This window comes from Ischnura elegans, chromosome 10, assembly GCF_921293095.1.
Source record: "Ischnura elegans chromosome 10, ioIscEleg1.1, whole genome shotgun sequence".
Lineage (NCBI taxonomy): Eukaryota > Metazoa > Arthropoda > Insecta > Odonata > Coenagrionidae > Ischnura > Ischnura elegans.
Window position 1 is genome coordinate 92,244,706 of NC_060255.1, and position 14,623 is coordinate 92,259,328.

The window sequence follows — 14,623 nt, forward strand, 5'->3', positions numbered from 1 at the left end:
CGGAAAAATAAAGAAAGGGCCCGGTCCTTTTACAGTGAGTTGTAATGCAATTTTCCTTAAAGAAAGGAAAACACGAACAACGTTGAAATTGCATGATGCCAAGGGAATGGAAATTATTTAATCGAAGGTAATTCATTATCATCACTGGTCAACAATTCTAAGATTGATTTGACGCAGCTCTCCGCTCAATTCTCTTCCTTTTCTGTTCTAGTCATCCACCTGTCCCTCGACGATTTTCCTCATCAGGCCATCATGTCTCAAGATGTGGCCTATCCGGTTGTTCCGTCATCTTATTAAGGTCTTCACGAGGCTTCTCTTCTACTCTTGTTAGGACTTCCTCATTACTAACTCGGTCGATCCATTTGATCATCATCGTTCTTCTGTAGCACCGCATTTCGAACGCCTCTATCCTTTTTCTCTCCGCTGCTGTCATTGTCCAAAGGTAATTCACCTTGTGGAGTATTAATTTTGCCTCGAAAATTTATGCTTGTCTTACAGTACATTACTTTTAAATTGAAAAATATTCGCTGCTATTCTGCACAGGCATCGGGACTTTCTAATCCCAATCTCGCCCAATAAAGACGTTTTATTATTACTAATATTGATATTGTTATTATTATTGTTATTATTTTTATTATTATTATTGTTAATATTATTTAAAATACATATTCACAGCATTTTGGCTGATTTGGGGCGAGGTACGGGTATCACCAAGTACTCCCGTCTTTTTACTGTGTTGAAACATTTTCTGACAATCCGACAAGTATTTCAAATTGCTATATTTTGTATAGTAATAAACAAGTTTTTCGGCAGTCCAATAGTTTGAAGACGTTGATTGATTAAATGAAGCACTACTCATGTGGCAGAGGTAATGATAGGTATTATTTGTACTTTATCTGATTTCCACAATCTCTTAATTTCATTTTTAAGTTCATACTTTTCCATTTTGTTGGTGTAGGCTGTAGTGATATTATGCGAATTAGGTACGGCAATGTTTATCAAGTAAGTTTCATTGTGAGTTCTATCTTGCAATACTAGATCAGGTCTATTGCTATGGACTGTTTTATCGGTAATAATTGATCGGTCATAATAAATCTTACAGTGATCGTTTTCAAGGATGGTTTTAGGTGTGTACTTATAATAAGGAACTCCATTTTCTATGAGTTTATACTTTAGAGCTAATTTCTGGTGGATGATTTTGCATATTTGATTGTGACGGTGCAGATAGTCTTTTTGGGATAAGTTAGTGCATCCACTTGTGATTTGCTGTATCGTCTCAGAGGCATTATCACATTTTCTGCATCTGTCATCCAATAAATTTGGGTTTTTAATTATATATTGTGCTGGTCCCGCCTCTCGGGTCTTGTTTAGCCCAAAACCCCTCCCCACCTCCTTTCCTCCGCTACCCGTTAGGACGAGTAGGAAGCAAAAACGGGACAAAACGTAAGAAATTTTTAGGGTTCTGAGATTTCGGGCGACCAGCGCCGTTGGCTTTGCTATTAAGACAGTAAAATTGGTGGGGGGCAGAAGAATCGCTACCTTAAATAAATTTCTTTCCGGTTCTTTTTCTTTTAACATAAATGACTTTTAATGAACCGACTACTATACAATGAAATGAAATAACCCCATCGACATTTGAATTACTCCTCCAAAAGAAACACACAAAAAAATTATACCCTTCAACACAAATAAATTGAAACCCTTAATAAACCATCGAACATACAATAAATCATACAATGAATTTGCGCATATTTCAGTAACGCCTTTGTAGCACAAAAGAAATGTTTTAGTCTTAGAGGCGATTTAAATATTTTACAATGATGAAATCAACACTCGTGAACCAATGAGAAAACAATGAGAAATTGACACTAATCACTTATCGTTCCTCTTCTTCAGACGAGAGATGGGGAGAGAGAGCACGAAACACTCACTGGTTTCTTACAAGGGACACACTACTTTGGCAAATATCAGTTGCACTAGAAGGGAAATAGGGGCGTATAAGCTTACTCGTTCACTCTGTGGCGGGGATCGAGACCAGAAGCCACTCGGGCCAGCAGCCGGCTTATTGTGTCTGCTACACGTGGCCAGTGCTTCTTCCAAAAATTCGACCCCTCGGCGATCCGGAACCTTCCTTCCGCTTAATCACAGCCCTCAGCCTTCTCGGGTGCGTTTTAGCCGTAGCGTGCGTCACCTTGTTCTCTCCGTTCTGTTCTCTGCTGACTTGTTCGTTGTTTTTCTGAGGCCTGTGCTCTCCCGTGCACGGCCTTTTATCCATTCTTCCCCTACCCAGCGTTCACCGCACTAACGTCGTCTGCAACGCACATGTAAACTGACGACGTTAGCGGGGACTGAGCGAACTAAATTCTTTTTTTTTCATCTCTCACTTGTTCAACGAGGCACAAATTTTGAATTGCAAGACAATACCCTTGATACCAAATTTATCTTACATAGAAAAATATAAATAAAATTTAAACCACTTAACAAAACAAAAATACAAATAAGGCGTTTCGCCACAATATATTATTATTATTGTATTTATAATTATTTTATTATTATTGTCATTATCATAATTATTATTTTATTGCTATTATTTTTAATATTATTTTTAGTGTCATTATTATTGTTATTATCATTATTATTATAAACTGCACTTCATTTGAAATGATCTTCGAGGACATTCCTCAGTTTTCCTAAATATGGTCTAGAGAATAGAGAGGTAGTGAGGACACAGTCATAACCAACAGTTTTCTTCCTCGACGAGGTTGTCGCCGTGAGCGATGAGGAAGTACCAACGAGAAAAAAATGGCCGGGCCACGGAATGGGAGCGTGTGGTAACGGCTGAAAGTGAAAAAGGGAAGAGCCTAAGGCCCTCTTAAATCTGCCTGGAATCATCCCCCTTACACGCGATGGAAATAAAATATAAGGGCGAAGATGGGCGTGGCTCCAGGAGCCGCGAATGGGAAGAAGAGATGAGCACAGGTGGTTTAAGGGTAAGGCAATGGCATAGGCGGATCTAGGGGGGGCACCGGGGCACATGCCTCCCCCCAGATCCTTAAAAAATATGCAACATTTTTAATACGGTCCCATTATCATTATGCGCTCGTTTTGTATTACGAGGTATTCCTGTGCCCCCCCCCCCCCAGAACAAAATCCTGGATACGGCCTTGCTTGTGCCCCCCCCCCCCCCAGAAAGAAATCCTGGATCCGCCCCTGGGGAATGGGGTGGTCTGATCCCTTGGAGAAGAGGTAATGGATTCAGGCCAAGACGTACGATCTCGGTGGGTAGCTGGTGAAGCGGTGGGAGCAGATAAGAAAAAGGGGACGAGAGAGATGAACTAGCGATCTTGGACTTGGCTGGGGTCCTTGAGCAGCCAAAGAACTTCGCATTTTCAGCTACGCGTCGTGGTACGTCGCAAAATATAAATATTTTGCCGCGAATATTACGTTAGAGGATTCTCAAATCCGCCGCTAGAACTGTTGTCGCTCCGGGCGCAATGAAATCAGATTTCAAAATCGCCGCATCGCGGCGCTACCAGTCATCGATTTCCACTTTTCACGAGTAATTACACAGCACGTATCTTAGCCAATTTATCATATAAACCACACATTTAACATATGTGAGATGCTTATCAACTAAAAAAGATCATTTCCTCAACGATCACTGTCGAAATCGCACTGAATGAGATACATCTTCCTAGTGGCGCCGCCAAATAAAAAGCGGGCGAAACCGCAACAGATATTTACGTTTAACCGGCATGTTCTTGGGCACCCTTTACTAAAGTTCACTTTGATTTAGCATTCAAGTTAAATATACACTGTGACACCTAACACCTTGCACCGTAAAGCATCGATAAAATTACCATTGTAATTAAAAAACCTGGATAGCGAACTGGTCTACACAGTGGCTCGGAAAGTCAAAGGTCAGTGGTTCGATTCCCGGTCGATATTTTTTCCCACAGCAATTCATTGGAATTTCACCGCCCTTCACGCAACAAGATTGACACATACCACAATATACAAGATTTAATTTATTTCTTGGGAAAATAGCAAGAGGCAGGATAAAAGACAAACATTATCCAAAAATAAAGTTAAATACCTCTTTATTAGAGCGGAAGAGTAACGGTGTCACCTTAACTATACCAGAAAGTATTATATTATAAAAACCAACTTTCGTCGTATCATGTTGAATTTCCACAAATCCATGGAATGCATGATTGATAAACCCTTGGCTTTAGTTAGCGCAGTTTTATAACACGTAATAGAAACTACAGTTTGCTCACCACCTCTAAAGTAAGCTAAAAATTGTTTCTATTATTAAGACTATTCCATTCATTACACTCTCCATTCCATAAATGCCCTGCCCACCAACTCATTCAAACAAAAATACACTTAAAAGCATAAAACAATTTCCTTGACAAAAATATCGATTCAGCTATGGTAACACAAAAATTAATCTTTGTTTTGGGAAAAACTTTCGACGAAAATTTAATTCAATGTGATAGCCATCAATGTGATTCACATATTCTTTGGATTCGTTTCAGTTTAGACACAGCCCCTCCACCAAATTATCGGAAGTACTGATGACGTATATTTTGAATTCCAACGAATTTTTTTGACGGCAAACTAAAAAACTGCAGGTGATTTATCAATATACGTTCAATTCTTGATCCTTTGGGGTGAAGAAAGCGTCAAAAAAGCCGCAAAACGAATAATATAGATGGGATATTTTAAAAACATTTCCTTCGATGTCGCACCTTTAATCTTTGCGAATTTTTTAAATTATCATTTTTTGCGAAAACTACCGAAGGAAGACAAATCTATCCTCAGATGAGATTGAAGACAAAAAATTATCCTCCTTTGTTATTTTATTCGTTTATTTACAGCTCCGTTTATTAATTTCAATAACAACGCTACGATCGTAGTTACCACTGACTGAATAAGGGACTTGTCTAAGCAGCGGAGAAAGCATCAAAATAACCACATGAAAAATAATCTAAATGGAGCATTAAAAAAAATCCCCCCCGATATCGCACCTTTTTTCTCAAATATTTTTTTTGCGAGAACTACCGTAACACGACACACCTTTCCTCAGATAAGATTGAACGGAGGAGATAAAACAAGAAAGTACGAGTGCTTTCGAAAGAGAATCGGGTATCAATCACCTTTACGTAGTCACATTAGGGACTGAGAAGAGAGTTTGCTTCGAAACAAAGACGAAGCGAAAGCGGAGAAAATGTAACGGGTGAATATAACGAGGAGCGGGAGAGCGTAGTGCTCCGTCTCACTGATATAGAGTCTACCATCCGTCAGACGAGAGTCAAGACTAGAGTGACAACGCGGATTGAATGGCATTCGTGACGGATACGATGGAGGTTATTTTATGGGCGAAGTTTCGGGGATACGGCACCGCCCACACCACGGCCAACCCTCTCGCATCAGCCCCAACGGGATGCTGAGGGTGCGTTCGCGCTATCGCTGATGGACGCACATTTTGCAGTGAAAAGGCTACGATGCAAATGCGAGATTCAGCACATATACCGTATATGTCTGAATATAGTCCCCCATTTTTTTTCCAAAAATGCCTGTGGTAAAAGTAAAGGGGGGAACTATATTCAAACGCATTTTTTTTTTCCCCGAAACTGAAGCCTCAAAATTAGGGGGGGGGAGACTATATTCGTAGAAATACGGTAGTTACTTTCCGGGACACGAAGGCATAGCGGGGAACGAAAAAGCAGACATCTTTGCTTAGGAAGCTTTAAGTGACGAAGAGTACACATCAAGGCTAGTTCCCCACGAATACCTGAGAGCGTCGTTAAGAAAAGCTGTACATGAACAGTGGAGGGAGTCGTGGAGGACTCAGAACGGTAACAAACTACGAAGCATCAAGGCGACAATGTCAGCTTGGCCCTCCTCCGCCAGGAACAATCGAAGGGAGGAAGTAGTAATAACATGGCTAAGGATAGGGCACTGCCCTTTGACTCATGCCTTTTTCTTTACAGAAGAGAAGCAAGCTCCTCAGTGTGATTAGTGTAGGTGCCCCTCAAGTATCCGACATATCCTTACAGTTTGTGACAAATATCGTGACGAGCGGATACGGTTCAATACAGGGGGGAACCTTGAATCCCTTCTAGGAGACCATCCTACTAATTTGAATAATGTTATATTATTTCTCAAGGGAATCGGTCTGTTTAGCAAAATATAAAAGTTCCTTCTTATTTTATGCAAATTACGCACAGACGACCCTTTGAATGAACGTTTGTGGATTACTCCATTTTCCGGGTTATCGCCGCGTTTCGTGGTCAGAGGTGACGACAGTTTCGCCAGGATTCCACCAGACGTCTTCAGGTCGAAGTGGTGTTTTCGGTGTTTTTTCCGCGTATATATAGCTCTCCCTCCTGGCGGCCGCGCTGTTGTTGGCCGGTTACCCTTGCTGCTGCGCCGTGATTGGTTGGATTTGTAAACACTCTCTTCCAGGCGTTGGTTATATTTCAATAGTGAAGACGGATACAATATAACCAACGCCTGTAAGAGAGTTTTTAGTGAAATACGCGGCAAAAACACCGAAAGCACCACTTCGACCTGAAGACGCCTGATGGAATCCTGTCGTCACCTCTGACCACGAAACGCGGCGATAACCCGGAAAATGGAGAAATCCACAGATTCTGTACGCCACAGAAGACTCCGAGATAACTTTAAATGGACGATTTGAATCAACCGAGCAATGGTGCAGAATGACCTAGCCGTCGACGCACCCGAACACCCAATTCTACTACTAGATATAGATAATGACTCTTCGACATACACTGTCTCCTTGGAGTGACAGTTGAAGACTCCCAAGAATAATATGGCATACCAACTACTTGATATTTACTGCCTCGGAGCGTCAGCGAAGACAATCTTGGAACTATATCGATGGCTAAGTTCTAACAACACGTACTTATCTCAATTTCGGCCGGTTTGAGACATATCTTTAAAAAAAGAGTAATAACATTTACAAAAATAAAATAAAAGCAAAAAGCAACTCTTTGTTTGCAAATGATCGCTTATTTTTCAGTTTTATGAACTTTTGGTTTTTAATTTCAGTGTGCAAGTAAAAAAAAATTGATCGTAGTTTTTGCTCTCGTGAAAAGTTGCTATTTTTGAGATACGTGTTTTTATAACTTAGCCATCGATATTGTGTATGCTATTTTAAATATCTACATCTACATACCACCCCGCAAGGAAAGGAAAATGACCTTTTCCTTTTCTTGACCTCAACATCGGTCATAGAGACCGGCAACGATAGCTTAAATCACGCCATGCCGGACGATGTGAGTACATAACAGTGAAATTATCCGCGAGTGACCGAAACCGATTGTTTAGGAATGGATCGTGAGCGAAGTGATCATTACGACCGAAGTAGTTCCAAACAGAATGAATTTCATTTCACGTAGTTCTAGTCACGTAGAAATATCATTTAAAATGATTTTACTACGTGACTAGAACCAATGATATACAGTATATAAAAAAACTTCTTAGCGTCACTGGAAATATGATCTATAACAACATAGCAATCAACGTGTAAAATACTGCCCCTTTTGGATGCTGTGTTTCAGGTGTAAATTCCGTTTATTCAATAATCTACAGCGTTATGTTCATCCTTCGAATTTCATTTTTAAGATACTATTTCGTATTCATTTTTATTTAACAGAAATTACCTCATAATCGCCTTACCTCAGATAAAACGCAGTTTTAGAATGGTTTAAGCTAATTCTCCCATTTTAAATTTTTGATTTATCTTTCCAAAGTGAAAGTCCACCAAAATATTAAGCGGAACATCTTTGACATGATCGAATTATTAATACGTTCTATATTGCCGACTACCCATCGCACACTGATGAAAATGGAAAGGTACATCCCAAATTTTATGTCATAGGTATAAGGTGTCTCACAGAAACTCAATGTCACACGATCATGAAATTTATAGCCGCAGCGTGAAACGAACCTTCCGCGTTTAAACCCTTCATTCAGCTGCTTAACACTCATCCTGCAGATCGACCGTAAGGAGTAGCCTATACGTTTTATATTCTCGCTCCATCTTTCTTTTATGACGTGGTCATTACCTATGTGGTGGGAAACAGGTTTTGCCCTCATGAGACTCAACGTGGGCTTTGAGTCCTTTCACTGCCATTTTGTCCCCAAATTCCGTCGCCCAAACAAATTATATCCTTTACCTCCTCCTTCCTGCTTAATAAGGATGGAAACCAGTGTCTGATCGTTGTTTAGAACTGATAATCAATTTTGCCCTAAGTTCTAGGTAACAAATTTTCTTACAGCATGGGAAAATCTTCATGTATACATGAATAACTACAGCACATAGCGTAATGAAAACAAAATTAGAATAGCATTAGTCAAATTTCTACTCTCCCAGAATAATACGTTTTACCTTTTCGAAAAAATAAAGAAAAATGCATCCGTATTGTCCGAAGAAAATAAGCTAATGCATTTTTTGGAATTGGTTAGTTTGATTTTCCTCCCAATGCATGCATTTACATGCTAATGCATGTCATGTTAAACATATCACTTCATCCCTTACTATGCATTTACGTAATTGCATAATAGTTTAAATTTGCATTCATTTTTTTTCATTGATGAAATTAACTTTAAAAACTTAACCAGTGAATGTTTTAAATATACTATATTTAACACCAGGTGGAATTATACGTAAAGTTACCAACAGGAATAGGAAATAACTAAGATGCTACATATAGATACGTAGACCTAACATCCATACAATCACGTTTAGCATGTTCATCCAATCATGAGAATGCATGAATGTTAGATTCTCGAGAGTTTAGCAAAATATTATTGATTGGCTTTCTCTTTGCTCCAGAATTATTTCACATATATTTACGCGAGTAACTAATGCAAGGAAGAGGGGAAGTTAAGCGTGCGGATCTATGAAACACGTCTGAGCATAAACTAGGACTCATCTCAAAACGATGGGAATAAGCGCGAACGTTGGTTGAACTAGATCGACCTCTCTCACCTCCCGAAAACCCATCTAACCAGGACTTAAATCGTCCTTAAATAAAGAGGAAACAGTTCACAAATGATAATACGGCTGGGCTAAAGATCGGAAAAATAGAAATAGGCACTAAACGATTCGTAATACTTGGAATCCTCACGAGGAAATACGCCTAAACGAAGATTGAAGGGGAAATATTAAAGGAGATGGTCCAACAGCCAGCGCCGGAGTTTCTAATAGAAAATTCCGCCACCACCACAGCAGGCAGTCGCAAAGTGCAAGAAACCGCCTAATAAAGGCTTGAAAAGTAACATAAATATTAATATAGTACTACTTTTAATATTACTCTAAATAAGGTCATTAAATGCGCATTATATCAACTAATTTATATGTGTATGATTCCTAATAATTCATTGCCTATTAATTTACACCCTTCAACGAAATCCCAATCATCGGTGTTCATAGCTATATAGCCCTCTGTGACACTGAGGGTAAGCTATTTATGCGGCTATTTATGGCTTACTGAATACATGCATTGATAAATTTTTGGCAAAATTACTAAGATATTATGGACCGCGTATATCATTATTAATTAATTGTGATCAAGAAATAGATAATAAATTATCCTAGCTTCGTTTTCTACTTTTAGTGATAACGTATCGATCGTAATTACCACTGACTGACTAGTCTTGGGTGCGGAGAAAGAAACTTCCGAAAAAAGGCATCTTTCCTCAGATAAGATTGAAAGGGAGATAAAACAAAAAAACTACAAGCGGAATGTAAGGGAAAAGGGCATCCATCCCCTTTACGTAGTCACATTAGGGACCGATAGTTCGCTTCAAAACAGATACGGCGAAAGCGGAGCAAAATCGATCTTTTGCATGAACAGAAACACACCCGTAAGGTTTAAATGAACCAATCTCGAGTACGAAGCGTCAAATTTCAATGCTCATATCAAGACATAAGTCCTATATTATATACATATAAAAGAGGATGCCCGTTTGTCTGTCCCTTTTGTGTTTCCATACGGCTCCATGTACGCTCGGATCCAGAATTGTTTTCTCTGGCACGGCCTTCTCATATTTGAGATTAAAAAATTCATGCAACAATTACTCAACGAAATACACTCTTAATTTTAATATAAATGTTTTTAATATGTAAATATATATATGACTTTTATATTAAATATAAAATTTATGAATATTTATATTGACAATCTCGTCTATTTTTTAAGCGATTGGGGGGGTACCTCCCCCCGTCCCCCCCCTAAATCCGCCTATTGCTCCACGGATTGTGACCTAAGTTAGTAAATCGGTGCATCTAATGGTCTCAAACCGCGTAGTGCCACTACTGGCAAGGGTACCTGCCCGCCCCCCCCCCTAAATCCGCCTATGACTCCACGGATTGTGACAAAAGTTGGTAAATAGGTGCATCTAATGGTCTCAAACCCCGTACTGCCACTTTCGGCTGCGTCCGACGCGTCTTTTGCGTCGTTTTCTTACTACTGTTCGTTACGTTACGTCATTCTACTTCAATGGTTGGACATCATCCCGGATAGGCATACCTCTTGACATTCTCAAAGGGAAAATAACTCAAAAGTTATTACACTGACAAATTAATCACCTCGGTGCAAAACTTTTTACTGGGCTCTGAATTCACATGAAACTTTCAGTCTACGCTCGCACATACGTACACACTTAGCGATCAATGCTGTGGAGTGGGGCATAAGCTGGTCTCATGCGCGAGGTACAGAAATGGATACCGACATACCGTCAACATACCTGCTTTGTTCCTCTACCAAAAAATTTACTTTGTGACCGTTAATTCCATAATTCCCACTTCTATCGGTAATAACCTCCCCAATCAACGCCGGGTGGCCTACTACTCGTAGTTACATATAAATCTAATAAAATAAACGTTATCATTAACAATCAAACCATATGAAACAATCAGTTTACATTGAACAATGATAACACCATGATATCAACATCTCTCCGTAAACGCGGGAAAGATATAAAAATCTACCGAAGAGCAGGGGATAGGCTATTAAATCTTTCATAACAATTAAGAGATATGGTTGATCTTTAGTGATTAATTGGAAAATTGGTACTTTTAATCACAGTTTGATAGACTTAAGTAGATATGAGGCACATTGTACACACGATGCATTTCTTTAGCATAGAATAAAATCGATAGCCAAATATGATGATAACTATTTCATCTTGAATAATTATTTTACTATTATAAGCCCTGGAAATAAAGACAAATGCTATGGTATTATATTTTTGCCATAGTGTAAACTAAACTACACGATATCCCATATTTCCTGGTCGGAAATAGCAAATTCAATGCAAGAGCAGGTTGCCGGAATATTTCGCATTCCATCTCATTAAATTGTTCAAATTTTAATTTTTGAATTCCGGTAGGATTGTGCTCATTCATTTGAATGTTTTGCACGGAAATTGATTTTTTTTAAAGCTGGTTGATTTTCATCCGAACGGATTAATTTCTTCTGAACTAAATTTTTAAGTATTCATTTTTTTAATTTTATTTTTTAAATAATTAACTTCTGAGTTTCATAAAACTTGGCAATTACACGAAAGGTTTAGCAACTAAATTCCAGTACCATGTCACGCTCGATAATGAGAGAAATAAATAATACCTTGCTATTTGAGTATCAAATGATTAAATTGGCACTGCTAATAAAAAATACATTCTTAGGTAAGTTATGTTACAGCCTTAACTGAATCCCAAGCAAACAACCAACGAACGTACAACATCATTTGGTGGAAAAATAATAACATCATAATTTCACAAAAATATATATATTTTTCACGGTTGTGAATTGTGTTTTTGTTCTCTTAACTTTTTGTATCAATAGTGGAAAGAAATAAAAAGGTGTGAAAAGAAGTTAAGTTTAAAAATTTTGACTATAGATAATAGTTTAAAAATTGATAAAGTAACAAATATAGTACAACATGGTTGGTGGTAACTATGGTAACTATATGGTAACTAAGTTGGTGAAATAATGTAAGATCTTCACCTTTACTTCATGTTTCTTTTAAATTTTATTGAATAAATCCATTAAAGTGCATTCCCTTTGATATCAACCGATAACAAATAACTGCCGCTTTATCTTTGAGATGTAATTAATTACATAGCTTATGCAATTTTGTGGATAAAATAATTTCATCGACAGAATGAATCTGAAAGTTTGAAGTGGACATGAAATGAACACTGTGCTTACATGGATTAAATTTCCTACGAAGTAAATTTTAGCTATATTTGGTCAATTCAAAATAATCTTTCTTCTTCGCTACAAACATGATACTTTAATGCCTTTTCATCTCTTCTATAAGATTACAGCTAGGGAATACTTTCCTTCCACGAATTTCTCAAAGGAATACATGTTTTTTCTCACACATGCGAAAGAACACATTACTCCCGTTGACGTTAAAAGCCTTTTAACGCTTAACTCCATTTACTTGAAGAAAAAATACTTATGAAAACACTCACACGTAAACTACTTCTGGCAAAAAAAATGGTCCCGCCTCAAGTCTACAGAATGCTGTAATGTCGCTTAAAAATAAACTCCCATTTGAAAATCGAAGAGGAGGACATATACATTTTTGACTAACAAAATCGCTACAGAAAATCTCCGGTAAGTATGTGCGATCATAATTAGAGATGCGTGAAAATCGCAAATGCGATGAATGTGATATAGATTAGATGTGCGCAAATAAATGCGACATAGGTGCGATGACAGGACTTCTATGATATTTTTACGCAAATTTTCCTTTTCGATGGCAAAATGCAATATCAAATTATTATAACCGTATCAATGGAAAGCCACATTTGAACTGAAGCCGTATCTATTCCAACATAGTGTGTAGAATAGTGATTAGAAACGTCTAAACATTAGAAAATAAATAATTTTAGCACAGCAGAGTCTAGCGAGCGTATGCAAGAAGTTGCTTCTGATACTACGAAGTATTAACACAGATTGACGACGAATATTCAAGCATAAAACACTTTAGATTATAAAAACGTTCCATTATTACTATACATAATTTTTTTATTTTATTTTTTTATTTTTATATTTAATTCAGCACAAAAACAGCACGAGGACAATTGCAGAGGACACAGAATAACAAGAGAGTAATTTACTAATATTAAGCAAAACGTAGCCACAAACTAACAAAATGATATTCAACAGTATTTACAAATAAATATCAAAGAATGGTAGACTTCATCGGGTAGTGCGAGGAGTAGGGGGAAAATGACGATAGAGATGGTGCAAAATGGATGAGGGATGAAAAAAAAGGATCAAAACCTGGAAAAGATTTGGAATAGGAGTTTATGGAAGATGGAAGCCTGAATAGAAAAGAGCGTTTAGAGATAGAAAGGTGGGGGCTGAAACAATGAAATAAGTCACTCGACCTCGTCGTGCGCGACGGAACACGAAGCGGGAAAGGAGAAAGAAGGTCACATGATCTGTATTTTTTGTTAATAATATTTAAGAAAAGACCCCGTGCATTGAGGACACGGCGGTCGGCAGAAGTAGAATTACTAAAGGAGGATCTAATCTTATTGAGGGAGAGGTTACGATAAGGCTTGTGGCGGTAGCGGGCAACAGAAAGGAAAAAATTCAACGGGCGTTCCAGGAGCTTTAATGAAGAAAGCGGAGCCGTAGACCAGATTTGGTTGCAGTATTCCAGGATCTCAGAGACACAAGTAAAGGAGAAGATGAGTAGAGCAATTAAATTCGACACTCAGTCTAGCGACACATCAATCCCACCAATGGCATAAAGCGGGCGGAAATATATTTAATGTACTCACGCAAGAGCAGCTTAAAGTAAAAAATATCCACTAAATCCTTATGAGAGGTGACTGAAGGAATATAATGTCCAGATAAGCGATAATTATGACTCAGGATAGATAATTTAAAATTATCAACGAACTATTATCAAGAATTAGGTTCAATCAACACAGACGGCCATTCGGAAACGACAAATTACAATCTGGAGTTAAAGCAACAATACCCCTGTAAATTTAGCCGTGACTGCGCTAAGATGTTTAGCTTAGCTATAAAACTGAGTTTCGTTGCTGGAAAAGAGAGTGAAATAGACTACTCTGCGGCACATCTGCTCATGAAGCAGCAGGTACGTAAGGATAGGAGAAGATATTTCCTTCGTCCAACTGGCGTAGTGTTTTTACCCGCTGACAGATCATTCCACCGTCCCGTTAGTGACGCATTTCACGACATCATTAGCATACGGTAAGGATATCATGAATATTCACGAAACACTTGCATCCTATTAGGTCGCTCGGGCAACCAGGAAGCTTTGCGGACAAAGTTGGATATCTGAAATCTCACCAAAGTATTGAAAGAAATATGCCATCACCACAAAAGGCCCGAGACAAAACGCCTGACACTTAATCCCCGTGGCGATTTTGTCGCAAATGTTTTGGCGATATTGTCGAGGGGATTTTGACGACGGACGTCTTCAGGGGTTTTTTTCGCCGGGCGTAATGTCCTCAGGGGTTTTTTCGCTGGGCCTTATGTCCTCAGGGGGTTTTGTCGTCGGGCCTTATGTCCTCAGGGGGTTTTGTCGT